The sequence below is a fragment of the Sander vitreus genome, chromosome 4, assembly GCF_031162955.1.
Source record: "Sander vitreus isolate 19-12246 chromosome 4, sanVit1, whole genome shotgun sequence".
NCBI classification, from domain to species: domain Eukaryota; kingdom Metazoa; phylum Chordata; class Actinopteri; order Perciformes; family Percidae; genus Sander; species Sander vitreus.
Window position 1 is genome coordinate 24,108,769 of NC_135858.1, and position 13,355 is coordinate 24,122,123.

General features: G+C 43.1%; 1 long non-coding RNA gene across 1 annotated transcript; it reads right to left on the minus strand.

Moving 5' to 3' along the window:
* Window positions 1-928: 928 nt before the first annotated feature.
* Window positions 929-5,958, minus strand: LOC144517184 (uncharacterized). The gene is made up of 3 exons (XR_013501907.1): window positions 5,760-5,958; window positions 4,400-4,586; window positions 929-1,462 (listed from the first exon to the last, which is right to left on the minus strand). It is a non-coding gene; the product is annotated as an uncharacterized LOC144517184 (long non-coding RNA).
* Between the last annotated feature and the right edge of the window lie 7,397 nt (window positions 5,959-13,355).

Here is a 13,355-nt window from a genome sequence, read left to right on the forward strand (position 1 = left end):
CTTGGTGAAAGGGGTGGCCAGCTGGTCAGAAGATTGAACTTCCAACACCTTCTTTTCTTCTGGTCACTGGAGCGTAAGCTGTACAGAGAACTGATTGATATGACTGAACACATTTTACATCTGGAATAGTTTTAATGCAAACAATGCCACCAAACTGCAATCCTTAACTGTCTTCCAACTTAGTGAATTAAGTTGTCACTGTCATCATTCCTGAAGCCTGTTCCCGCTCAAGAACACCGATTTCAAATGGTGCTAGACAGGATTTTATACTCTAAGACACCATCTGAAACCAGTTCCCTGGGGAGGAAGCGTTTAAGAAAAGCCACATTCGGAAGCCATGTTCATTTCTGCAATTAGAAAAAAAAAACATAACCGTCATCACTTTTGAACGTATTTGTTTTAATGGTTAAGACACACAATCAGGCATGGGACTATGCCACTCTCAGTTTCAGTATCAGATCGTGGAAATGGAATTAATCAACTTATAAATGATTCTAACACCATCAATAAAAGTGGCTCATCCTATTACTGGGTACACAGTGGTACATGCATGTGTAATCATTTAATTTTCCATTGGACAGATTTCCAGTGTCTTGCCAAACTGCTTAATGCAGTACTCACTGCCTTGTAATGATGAAGCCTGTTACCAGTTAACAAAGGCAAAAAAAACAACACTACACAGGCAGTTATTTGAATAACCTGTTTGTTTTCGTTCTGGCTGCATTTTATTTACAAAGGTAATACAATTCCAACTCTTTAGGGCATATATTTGTTGTTCTCGTGGATATTTGATAGGGAGAACTGATTTCTTAGACACACACTAAAATCCATTTTTGCCTATGTAAACCTCTGCAGTTTGTTTGAAACGCTGCTCTCAAATGAAGTCTGGTGTTGAAATTGAATAAAAGAATGTTTAACAACCGTCATCTCAACTTTTGGTTATTTAATGGGGAACAGAATACCTGCCTGTTTCGCCACACACACTGTGAAGTGAAATATTTGCACAAACTTCATTTTACTGACTATAAACATAGCATATTTGGGTCTATACAGTGATACAGTTGACATATTCCCTAAGCGCTGGAAGTATATCTCTTTCCAAAGAGAAGAGGACCCAGAAACTCAGGCAGATGCAGATCTTTGCTGGCGCCCAATGAGGAGAACCACTGAGTCACACCCAGCTCCTCTAAGAGTGACACAGCAGCTTTATTCCTTACATCAGAGGTGCATCAGATAACCAAGATCGCAGTGTAAGAAAGGGCATGGCAGCAGACTGGCACCAGAGATGAACCCCAACAAAAACTGTCTATGATTCATACTGTGGAAAAATAGATCTCCGCAGCTCCCTGTAGACTTCTTTGTAATGCACAATAGGATACTGTGTCCTCTCCTGTGTCTGCCTCAGGCATCCAGTCCCGCTCCTGGTCCAAGCCGGGTAGACTCAAGATAGAAAAACATGGTCCTGAAATTGGTAAGGACTCATTAGTATGAACCCCTGTTGTCCATTGCTACGAGGCATGCAGTACAGTATGTCTACAGAGAGCTCATTTGAGACTTTCTCTGTCACCATTACCGTCCCCATTTGCTTTTGAAATGACAGCACAATATCAAAAGAATTAACGCGGAGAACTCACTGGATTCTATTTGCAGGTCTGGCATTAAAAGACTGGCGTTATCTGCTGTCTCAGTGTCTCAGACGCTGTTGTCCTGTTAATGGGAAACGGTGACGTAGCATTTAATCCGGAACCTTTATGTGTCTCCCTAATCCTCTTCAATGCTATTTTAGTGTTTGGGCTTCTAAAACAAGAGCAATTGTACTGATTGCTTATATTTACGCCACTGACATATAAGGGCCATCGTTGTTTTAACGACATGTACTTAGACCCTAACAACAGATTAAAATATCCTCGATTTCGACAAGCACTCCCAACATTTACAAAAATACAGTGTCAGCTTCGAGAATAACTCAGGCAGACTGCAGTATGATGGCCACAACGTTGCTTTCATCCGTCTTCTCCTTGATTTGCTATTGCGACTCCTCCCATGTAACAGTGCTATTTGTGAACTCTGCATTTACCTCTCTCTTGCTCTCTTGTTCTCTTTACTACAAGCTCTTTTTTGCCGTCTATTGTGTGTGCAGAGGTTGCTTTCTGCATCGAAGCCTTTTTTTCTGCCAAGTCACCTGACCATCTACTGCTTGTTAAAGGCGCATCGGCCCCTTTTTAAAAACCAAAGCAACTATTGGTTTACTTTAGAGCCACTATGTCAAACTGTGGTCATTGTCAATCTTTAGCAACAAATCGCATGAAAGAAGATACAAAAAAAAGTTAACTCAAAGTCAACAACAGAGATAATTCTTCCATCAGAAATAAACTAAACAAATGTTTCTGATTTAGGAGCAGAATAAAACAAAAAAAATCTATTTGGTTTACAAAAATGAGATGAATGCTGTGCATCAGGCAGCACAGACAGGGAGAGCCACTGGGTTGGGTCATACTAGAGGAAGTGACGTAAAATGAACACTGAATGTCTGTATGCGTGTGACAGTGTGTGTGCGTAACAGTGTGTGTGTGTGTGGGCGGGTGGGGGGGTTGTGTGCATGTGTAAACAGGGAGGGTGTTTAATCCTCTTACAGATTAGAAGTCCAAATTTATCAGGAGTGAGAGAGGCAAACTGAATGAGGTAATATGTCTTTTTAAGCCACTCTCAACATTTGCGCAATCAGGGAAAACTTCAGAATAACTTGCAACAGTTGAACTAATGTGTTTTTGAAGTTGTTATTAATGTGTTCACATGATACTTGACTGGACCAATCAAAGCCAACGGTGGCACAAACTTCATTTCCTGCTGATTTTGCCTGCACAGACAATGTCCTAAAAGTACAAATTGTGTTTGGATCATGTAATAGCTTGCATATCTCCCACTACGTTGCATCATCTTCTCTTCAGAGCGACCAATTGCGAAACGTTCGGAGATGTGAGAGCCTTAACACGTTCAGATGAGCCTGACACTTTGTTTGTTCTATTGTATCTGCTACACGATGGGTGGAAATAAATAGGAAGGCCACAGATGGAAGAGCTGATTTACACTTTGTCACCCTCTTCTGGCCCCGACTCTGCCTGTTGGGAAATACCAGATGTCTGGTTGAAAACACAAGTGGTTTCATGAGGTAAATAACGTGAGATAAAAGTGCGTACAGATGTACAATGCACCTGCAGGTTTCCAACGATAAGCGTTCTTACTATTTTACCCTCCTACTGTATGTACTGCATTTCTGAAAGGAATATTTCCAAAACTTAATATGTATAAAGGCATAATGGCAGTAAGGAGAGGTACCTTCTGAGTTTCAGCACAGTAGCTTACAATAGTCCCCCCCTCCCTTTTGCAGCATGTTAGGTGTCTAGCTGCTAATGATACCTGCAAATAAATGCTGCTTCACACTTGTCTATTAATACATCATCTAGTGAGGGGGGGGGCGGTGCTCCGAGTTTAATTTTAGCACTGTCATGTCTTGGCTCTGTGCCACCTCTGATTCTATAATCTGTGTGTAGGAGGGATTTGTTTTAAAAGACAGTGTGTCGCTCCCCATTTTCTCACTAAAGTTTTATGTGGGCTACAGGTGATGCTGGCCCCCTGCTGTAAACACATCCGTCAGTAGATTCACACTGCCTCTCCTCGGAAGGTCTTTTAAAAAGGCTTGCTTGCTGCATCTAAGTTTGGTCCGACAGCATCTGCTGAATTTCATTTGCTTTAGCTGAAAAAGCAGGGGATTGTTTAATTGCAAAATTTCTCCAAGAACTCTGAAAACGAGTCTGAGCGCATTGCATTTAGCCCACTTGTACTGTTTGTTTGACTTGAGAGGCAGCACCCCTCCCTGTAAGAATGGCAAAATAACTATTGAGGTCACGTTTCTTGTCTGTGAAAGTGGGTCACTGGTTCTACTGGTCAGCCTCAGAAGGCATGGTAAACTTCACCACTGCACAGGACACGATCGCCAGTAAAAACATATTCTGAGGAACATCTGATATAGAGGTTTGTGCTTTTCATATTTGAAGACTAATGCAAATAAGCACAAGGGAATGTTGTTGCTGCTGTGAGGCCCCACTTGTACTCTTTCAGTTATCAGCTTGTACTTCCTCCCATGACCTTTACCTGTTTGTTTCGAAACTACCATAGTGACATTCCCTCGGGAGTCAAGTTTCTATTCAGTACACATAATTAAAGTTCTAAAGCTCCCCTTCCCTCCCCTTCTCTTCTCTTCTCTTTCTGTCTCTCCTTCTCTTTCCATTTCCTTGCCAGTGGTTTAGCAACTCATGGGGTCTACTGCTGATTCACCCACTGACCGAACAAATCCACTTGGCAGGAAGGAGTTTGCTCCTCCTGTGTGTCTCATTCTCACCTCAGAAGCTCTGAGAGGCGGGGAAGCACTTTATCTCCTGTCCCTCTGGCAGGTAAGCAGCAGGAGGCTTTCCTTCACTAGGGTTATTAGGAAGGTTGACAGGAGCCAGCAACCTTGGTGTCAACAGCAACATCCCAACAGCCGTGTCAGTGTCCCATTGTGCTTAGGCAGATGTGCATTACAAGGTCTAGAAAAGGGAGACAAATCCACGAAATGGTTTTCTCACAGCAACAACAGCTTTAAGGACTCTAACTTTGTTTTAGAAAGCTCAAGGCTTTGTATGATTTATTTAGTTACATGCATAATCATATGGTATTTGTCCATGTAATCATGGGTAAAATAGGCCCCAGAGAAAAAAAAGAAGAAAAAAAAGTAAAACAGTTAGTATTCAGGTTCGAGATGAAGAATACCTGTATGTCAACATCCCTTCACAGCAGATGATACATCCCAAAGACTGTGTTACTCAATAGCACCCCCTATATGTAGGAAATAGAGTTTGTTTTCATCATACCAAGTGCGCACTAAAAAGCCAGATTACTATTAAGGACCTCCTGGAATCTCTGTGACGCAGCAAATGTTGTTTGGCATCTCATTTATAAAACAAGCTGCGTCACCACTGTGTTGCTCACTTAAAGCATAAGTTTTTATTTCCTTCGAAATTACGCAAACAATAGAACAACACTCCGTGCGTCAATGTGTGACCATGTTTTGAAAGTATCTTTATCCTGCTTTGCTTAAAAAGTCACTCAGACCCGGTCAGTTATTTCTGATAACACTAGAAAAAAAAGACCATGGTGTTAAATAATCGTGCCAATGTGAACTGCGTAACATCGTCTTCCACAACAGGATACGCACTATCCATCTCTTGCGCAGCATCCTATTCCGAGCTCTTCCATCACACGCCATCCCCGCCGATTCCACGCTGTGTTTACATCTTCATATTATCACTAAAACCAGGCACAACTCAAGTTTTAGAGCGAGCACAACAACGCTGCCTTCGCAGCATGTTCCACCATCGCAGCGGAAATTCCCACTGGATTGTATGTGGCTTGTCGGTCCTTCTCGCTGACGCAGTTTAATTTACCTGTTATCATGTCGATGATGAATCACTCGTGATTTAAAGTGTGTATAACCTCTTCCATCAACAAGCCCTGTGTTTTCCTGCAAATAGCCTACAAGACTTTTCTTTATTTTTTTTTTTTATTATTCTTTACACTTCTACAGCAGCGCTGCTACAACTGGGCTTGTATTATGTCTGTTAACACAGTAGCTACTCGAGTGTGAATTAAATAGTGCTATTCTCTACGCAACATACGCACTATTATGTCGCTCTTGCCCTATAATGACATAAATAACTTACGTGTTTATCCCAACTGCATGTTTCCCTCCCGTGCCAAAGGAGTCTCATCCATTTCGCGACCGGCGCCACTCAGACCCGGTCCTCGGTGTAGCCTACGGTCGGTCCACCAAGTTCCCGTTTCAGCCTTATTGTTTGAATCTATTACGTTTTATCACTGTGTATCCACCTAACGATTTTCCATAGCGCAACACATAAACCCCGCCCCTGACACGCCTCTGGTCGCTGGTTGGCTGGAGTCTTTCCTCATCGCCAAAATCACATGTGGATGACGCATGTTTACAAACATCGGTGAAATCACATGGGCGCCGTTTTACCGTAAACTACGTTCTTTTGACGCAGCTACCAGATGTCGTGCCGAGAGCCTTCTTTATTTCAATAACAAAATGAAAATATAAGATAGCCTAATCAATATTTCTATTTAAGGACACAGGAAGTGCAACCACAGCCTGTCCATGGCCATATATGATAGGCCTAAATAAGGGATAGTATAGGGATTTAGAAATAGGAACCGCAGACTCACATGATCCTACACTTGGATCCAACCTGGGGGATTAATAAGAAATAAGAAAATCCGAAAATGAATTCACTTTGTTTATTTTTCTATAATATTGGTTTTGCTTTTTCTTGTGAAATATGCCTACGGGATAGCAAGCTACGTAGCCTACCTCTACAGGCCTTTACAAATCCTTCAAATAAGACAAATCCACGGAAAGGTCAACCCATGTGGGGCCACAAGCAATTGCTTTATTTAAAATGGGTCAAAGGCCAAAAAGTTTGGAACCACTGTACAAGTATGTACTACAAGTCTACTGTTGTCATACTTTTGACCTCCTGCTGTAGCTTCTGGTGATTTTTATGTGTCATAATATCCACACAATATCCTAAAATATGAATTGCCATGGCCCTTTTTGTCTAGTATCTTCATTACGTCTACAGGAATACTTTTCTTTGTAAAAAAAAAAAATGTTTTGTTATCCAGAGATCCAGCTGCAATTTGTAGAGTGACAAGACAAAAATATCTCCTAAATTGTAATGTCGTTTTTGTTGCAACAGATGGCAGTGTAACACTCATGAATGGCTTGAGTGAGTGTCTTGTGTGCTTTTTCAATGTCCTTTTGCATCACCATATTCTTAAGTGGGTAGTGTGGCTGAATTGACATTATAGCTATAGACTGTAGTAGGCTATCAGCCTACTCAATGTGGAATTGACTTAAAATTATGTCACATTTGACTATGACTATGGCCAAGAGGAAGGCTTGAGGAAGTGAGGTTTTGTTTAACTAATTTTCTGACTCAAGAAACAACTCAAAGATGCAACTTCTGATCAGCAACAAAGGCTACATCAAAGGCAAGGCACACATAAGTATTGCGTATACTTATGTGCGTATTGGTATTAGGTAGCCTATTACATGTGCTATTTTTGTTTCTCTATTTACTTTTGACTCTATATCCAATTCTCTTTTTTGGTATAGCTAAAAACAAAATCCAAGAAAAAGCCATAAATAATACTGCCTCCCTGCTTCACAGTGTAATTTACGGTAAGTGACGTGCCTCTGTGCTCCACTGTACCGTCCTTTACGGTAATTGGTTATCATATCACCCGAGACCCCTATCTAAATCAAAGACCTCAGCTGTTACATGGCATTTGTGTTCGCTCTTTGACACACAAACTGTCACAGCCTTTCAAGTAAGTACACGTGTGTTTAACCAGTGGTGCCTGGGGAAGTGTGGGCCTGACAAGGTTTAAAACACGGCTCTGAAAAGTAACGTTATCTTTTGTCTTTGGTTTGGTTGAAATGAAATGCAATAAGCACATAGCCTACTTAGTTTTTGGAAAGAGAACAAGCTGAAGTCTCTTTAAGTAACGTTAGTAGCCGAGCAACAGTGTTTTTGCGCATTACGAAGTAAACATGAAGCATACTGGTACTCGAGTTCAATGTTAAGGTAACTTAGTATTAAACAAAGCCTCTCTATAATCAGGAAAATGTTTCCTGAACAACCTTAGCTGCAATAACGAAGGACTCCCAGTAGGTGGAGACACAGTATTTACTATTGGTTGTGCTTTGCTGGAAACACATAGCACATGGATCCACATTCTCCACAAGTGGTTTTTCCCATGCAGTCGAAGTTTTTGCGACTTTGTATATATATATATCACATATATTGTGCACTGATGCAAGATATATATATATATATATATATATATATATATATATATGTGCACTGTATGTCATAGATATATATATATATATATATATATATACATATATGACTGATATATATATATATATATATATCTTGCATCAGTGCACAATATATGTGATGCAGTAGGAAGTATTTGTACTTGATATACTTTGCATAGGCCTATCATTTGTGAATATTTCCATTAGTTGCTACTTTATACTAAAACAAACTCTAAAAAATTGTACTCAGGAAATGTTGTACTTTTTACCCCACTACATTATTTGACATCTATAGTTGGTAGGTTTGCAGATTCAGGTTTATATATTATCAACGTATAACATGTGTATTAGGTTATTAGGTCAGGTTGTTTTAGGTTAAACTCCCAGTATATCAAGTGGTTAGCTCCAATCTGACTGAAATGCTTATATAAATCTGTAATATTAACCCAATTATATAGGCTAGCCTATACTGTATGATGATTTATCAATCTGAAGGGATAATGAGTACTTTTACTTTTAACACCTGAGTGCATTTTGCTGCAAATTCTTTTAGACTGGAGGACTTATTTGTACACGGTGGTATTGACACTTTTACTTAAGTAAAGGATTTCACCACTGCTTATAATTTATATTAGGCTGTTTGTCTTATTTTGGAAGGCTTGGGATTATATGGAAGATGCACCTGATCATTTCCATATCTGACAAGTTTGGAGTTGTATCTCAGGTGGTATTAATCAGGATTTGTGCTATGGTTGTAGGCTCATCCTGTCCACATGATGAAGTTCTCTTAAACAAGATTAGTATGCCAAATGAATGGAGAACTTCTCCGGGAACCATCACCTTATCGTGGTGGAGAGGTTTGTGTGTCCCTATGAACCTGAGGGCTGTGTTGTCTGGAACTTTGTGCTCCTGGTAGGGTCTCCCAAGGCAAAGTGGTCTCAGGTGAGGGGCCAGACAAAGAATGGTTCAAAAATCCTATGAAAAATCGAGGAAGGGATGAAGTGACCCTGCCCGGAGGAAGCCCGGGGCCCCCGGTCTGGAGCCAGGCCCAGATGGAGGGCTCGTCAGCGAGCGTCTGGTGGCCGGGTTTGCCACGGAGCCCGGCCGGGCGCAGCCCGAAAAAGCTACGTGGCGGACATCTCTCCATCCCATGGGCCCACCACCTGTGGGAGGAACCACTGGGGTCGGGTGCGCTGCCACATGGGTGGCAGTGAAGGTCAGGGGCCTCGACGGACCAGACCCGGGCAGCAGAGGCTGGCTCTGGGGACGTGGAATGTCACCTCTCTGTGGGGGAAGGAGCCGGAACTTGTGCGGGAGGTGGAGCGCTGCCGGTTAGAACTGGTAGGGCTTACCTCTACGCACCACAGTAGCGCCGCTACGTTGGAGTTTAACCCGGTGGACGAGAGGTTTGCCTCCCTACGCCTGCGGGTTGTGGGGGGGAAAACTCTGACTGTTGTTTGTGCATATGCACCAAACAAGAGTTCGGAGTATTCGGCCTTCTTGGAGACCTTGAGTGGAGTCCTGCATGGGGCTCCAGTCGGGGACTCCATAGTTCTACTGGGGGACTTCAACGCGCACATGGGCAATGATGGAGACACATGGAGAGGCGTGATTGGGACGAACGGCCTCCCTGATCTAAACCAGAGTGGTTGTTTGTTGTTGGACTTCTGTGCTAGTCTTGGATTGTCTATAACGAACACCATGTTCGAACATAGGGATGCTCATAAGTGTACTTGGTACCAGAGCACCCTAGGCCAAAGGTCAATGATTGATTTTATAATCGTTTCATCTGATCTGAGGCCGTATGTTTTGGACACTCGGGTGAAGAGAGGGGCGGAGCTGTCAACCGATCACCATCTGGTGGTGAGTTGGGTCAGGGGGTGGGGGAAGACTCTGGACAGACCTGGTAAGCCCAAACGGGTAGTGCGGGTAAATTGGGAATGTCTGGAGGAGGCCCCTGTCCGACAGACTTTCAACTCACACCTCCAAGCTGTGTACAGTAAGGATGGGACGCTGTTGACCTCAACTGAGGAGGTAATAGGGTGGTGGAAGGAACACTTTGAGGAACTCCTAAATCCGACTAATACGCCCTCTATGGTAGAGGCAGAGCTGGAGGATGATGGGGGATTGGCATCAATTTCCCTGGTGGAGGTTGCTGAGGTAGTTAAACAACTCCACAGTGACAAAGCCCCAGGAATTGATGAGATCCGTCCAGAAATGCTTAAAGCTCTGGGTGTGGAGGGGTTGTCTTGGTTGACACGCCTCTTCAACATTGCGTGGAAGTCTGGGACGGTGCCTAAGGAGTGGCAGACCGGGTGGTGGTTCCCCTTAAAAAGGGGGACCAGAGGGTGTGTGCCAATTACAGGGGTATCACACTTCTCAGCCTCCCCGGTAAAGTCTACTCCAAGGTGCTGGAAAGGAGGGTTCGGTCGATAGTCGAATCTCAGGTTGAAGAGGAACAATGCGGATTCCGTCCTGGTCGTGGAACAACGGACCAGATCTTTACTCTCGCAAGGATCCTGGAGGGAGCCTGGGAGTATGCCCAACCAGTCTACATGTGTTTTGTGGATCTGGAGAAGGAGTATGACCGGGTGCCCCGGGAGATACTGTGGGAGGTGCTGCGGGAGTACGGGGTGAGGGGGTCCCTTCTCAGGGCCATCCAATCTCTGTAAGCGAGAGCTGTGTCCGGGTTCTCGGCAGTAAGTCGGACTCGTTTCAGGTGAGAGTTGGGTGGAATGAGGATCAGCACCTCTAAATCGGAGGCCATGGTTCTCAGCAGGAAACCGATGGAGTGCCTTCTCCAGGTAGGGAATGAGTCCTTACCCCAAGTGAAGGAGTTCAAGTACCTTGGGGTCTTGTTCGCGAGTGAGGGGACAATGGAGCGGGAGATTGGTCAGAGAATCGGCACAGCAGGTGCGGTATTACATTCAATTTATCGCACCGTTGTGACGAAAAGAGAGCTGAGCCAGAAGGCAAAGCTCTCAATCTACCGGTCAGTTTTTGTTCCTACCCTCACCTATGGTCATGAAGGCTGGGTCATGACCGAAAGAACAAGATCCAGGGTACAAGCGGCCAAAATGGGTTTCCTCAGGAGGGTAGCTGGCGTCTCCCTTAGAGATAGGGTGAGAAGCTCAGTTATCCGTGAGGAGCTCGGAGTAGAGCCGCTGCTCCTTTGCGTCGAAAGGAGCCAGTTGAGGTGGTTCGGGCATCTGGTAAGGATGCCCCCTGGGCGCCTCCCTAGGGAGGTGTTCCAGGCACGTCCAGCTGGGAGGAGGCCTCGGGGGAGACCCAGGACTAGGTGGAGGGATTATATCTCTAACCTGGCCTGGGAACGCCTCGGGATCCCCCAGTCAGAGCTGGTTAATGTGGCCCGGGAAAGGGAAGTTTGGGGTCCCCTGCTGGAGCTGCTACCCGCGCAACCCGACCCCGGATAAGCGGATGAAGATGGATGGATGGATGGATGGATGAATGGAGAAATAATTGCACAAGAAGTATTAGTAGTGTGCATATAATCAAATTTTTATTACGATTTTGGCTCCTAACGATCACAAAAACAGAGAAATCAACAATAACGATTCTTTTTTAACATAACATTTTGCTAGTAAACTGTTATTTGTTATGTGTTCTGAAGGGCCATTCAGAAAGTTCAACGGGAAAAGGATTAAGGGAAATTTCACAGTTCACGGTGATTTAATGATTTAATGTTAACTGTTAATGTTTAACTATTTCACTGTTTTCTAAGTTCAATAATTGCAACATCTTTTCAAAAGTCAGTGAGTAATTGTGTTAAATAATCGTGATTCCAATATTGACCAAAATAATTGATTATGATTCTTTTCGTTATCGAGCAGCTCTAACAAGAAGTCTAGTAAAACACAAACCGTAGCCCTTATTGTGTGACAAATGAGAGATTTGATGTTGCTGTAAAAGCACTGACATGTTGGAATATTTGTTGTTCTTCAGCGATGTAGGGATACAGCCTTGTTCAGAGTCATTGCCGAGCTGCTATCAGCAAACACCACGCTGGCCTTTGCACCCACTCAGCTTTACAGCAGCTGTACAGACAGTGGAAGCCTCTAGCCCGGTGGGCTCAGTAAGTGAACCGTTACAGCAGGCATGTATAGGCTGTCAAGAGTGCAACAACAAGAGTTGAAAAAGGTCACATCAGCAAGAATGACAGCAGTGGTTAATTTGCTGTTGCTACATCAGCCACACACACACACACACACACACACACACACACACACACATACATACAGAGCCAGGCTTTTCATACACGTATACTCCCTCTCCAGAGTATCTGCACCCAGAAGGAAAGGAGACCTTGTGACGATGTGTTGTGTGACTGAATTTTCATGGCGGATCAGTCCAATTCCAATAATGTCTCAGACAATATAAGTAAAATTTGGCACAAGCTCTAAAAGAATTTGTACTAATAATACTAACTACTTGTAATGTTGTTGAGCTCTTTAGAGTGTGTGTGTTTGTCGGGAGTGTCTCCTCCCTCTGTACATATGCAACTCTGGGCAATCCATTAGTCCACTGACTTCACTGAGGCACGTCGCTAATGGTATGTTTTGAATACCAGATTTGATTTTTCATGATGAACATTCAAACTACAGGCTTTAGTTCTCAGGGGCTATTTTCTGCTCTGCCTTTTAGTCAAAATATTGGTTTGTGTTTTCATAGAAACTACAACTGAAATCCATGCATAATCTAACCTTGTAATCTAGGGGTGTGCAAAAAAAACGATTCATATCGCGATTCAAGCTCTACTGATTCATAGAATTCCAAAAATCGGTTCATATTTTTATTTTTTTTATTGTATGTCTACTGCAATCACATGGGAAAAGTAACATTTACATACTGTGAATCGTTTTTTTAAAAATCGAGAATCGGTTTTTGAATCGAAAATTGATTTTGAATCGAATCTTGAGCTTAAAAATCGATATCAAATCATGACATTTTCTGAATCGTGCACCCCTATTGTAATCATAGAAGAGAGTTTTCCTGTACCAATGGTAAATTCTATTATTTCCCTAAATCGCCTTTTAACGTCTGCTTCATATAGGCTAACTTGAGTCATTTATATTCAATTTTGAGAGCAAGTTTAATGGCGTTTTTCCATTACATGGTACCTGCTCGACTCGCCTCGACTCTACTCGACACACTGTGCGTCCGTTTTCCATTGCAGATTTTAGTTCTGCCTCAGCGTTGCTGGTCGTCATAGCGGCGCCGCAGTAAACTGCTGTGACCTAACGTGACACACACACAGAACGTGGAAGGTGTGTTGTTGTTGCCACAGCCAGAAGACACATTTTGTTTCAAATGAAGCTGGAGGCAGCACAAATAAACACAGCTGGCTAAACAATTTAAAAATAGCGAGTTTGTTCAGGACACCCCCGTCTGTCGC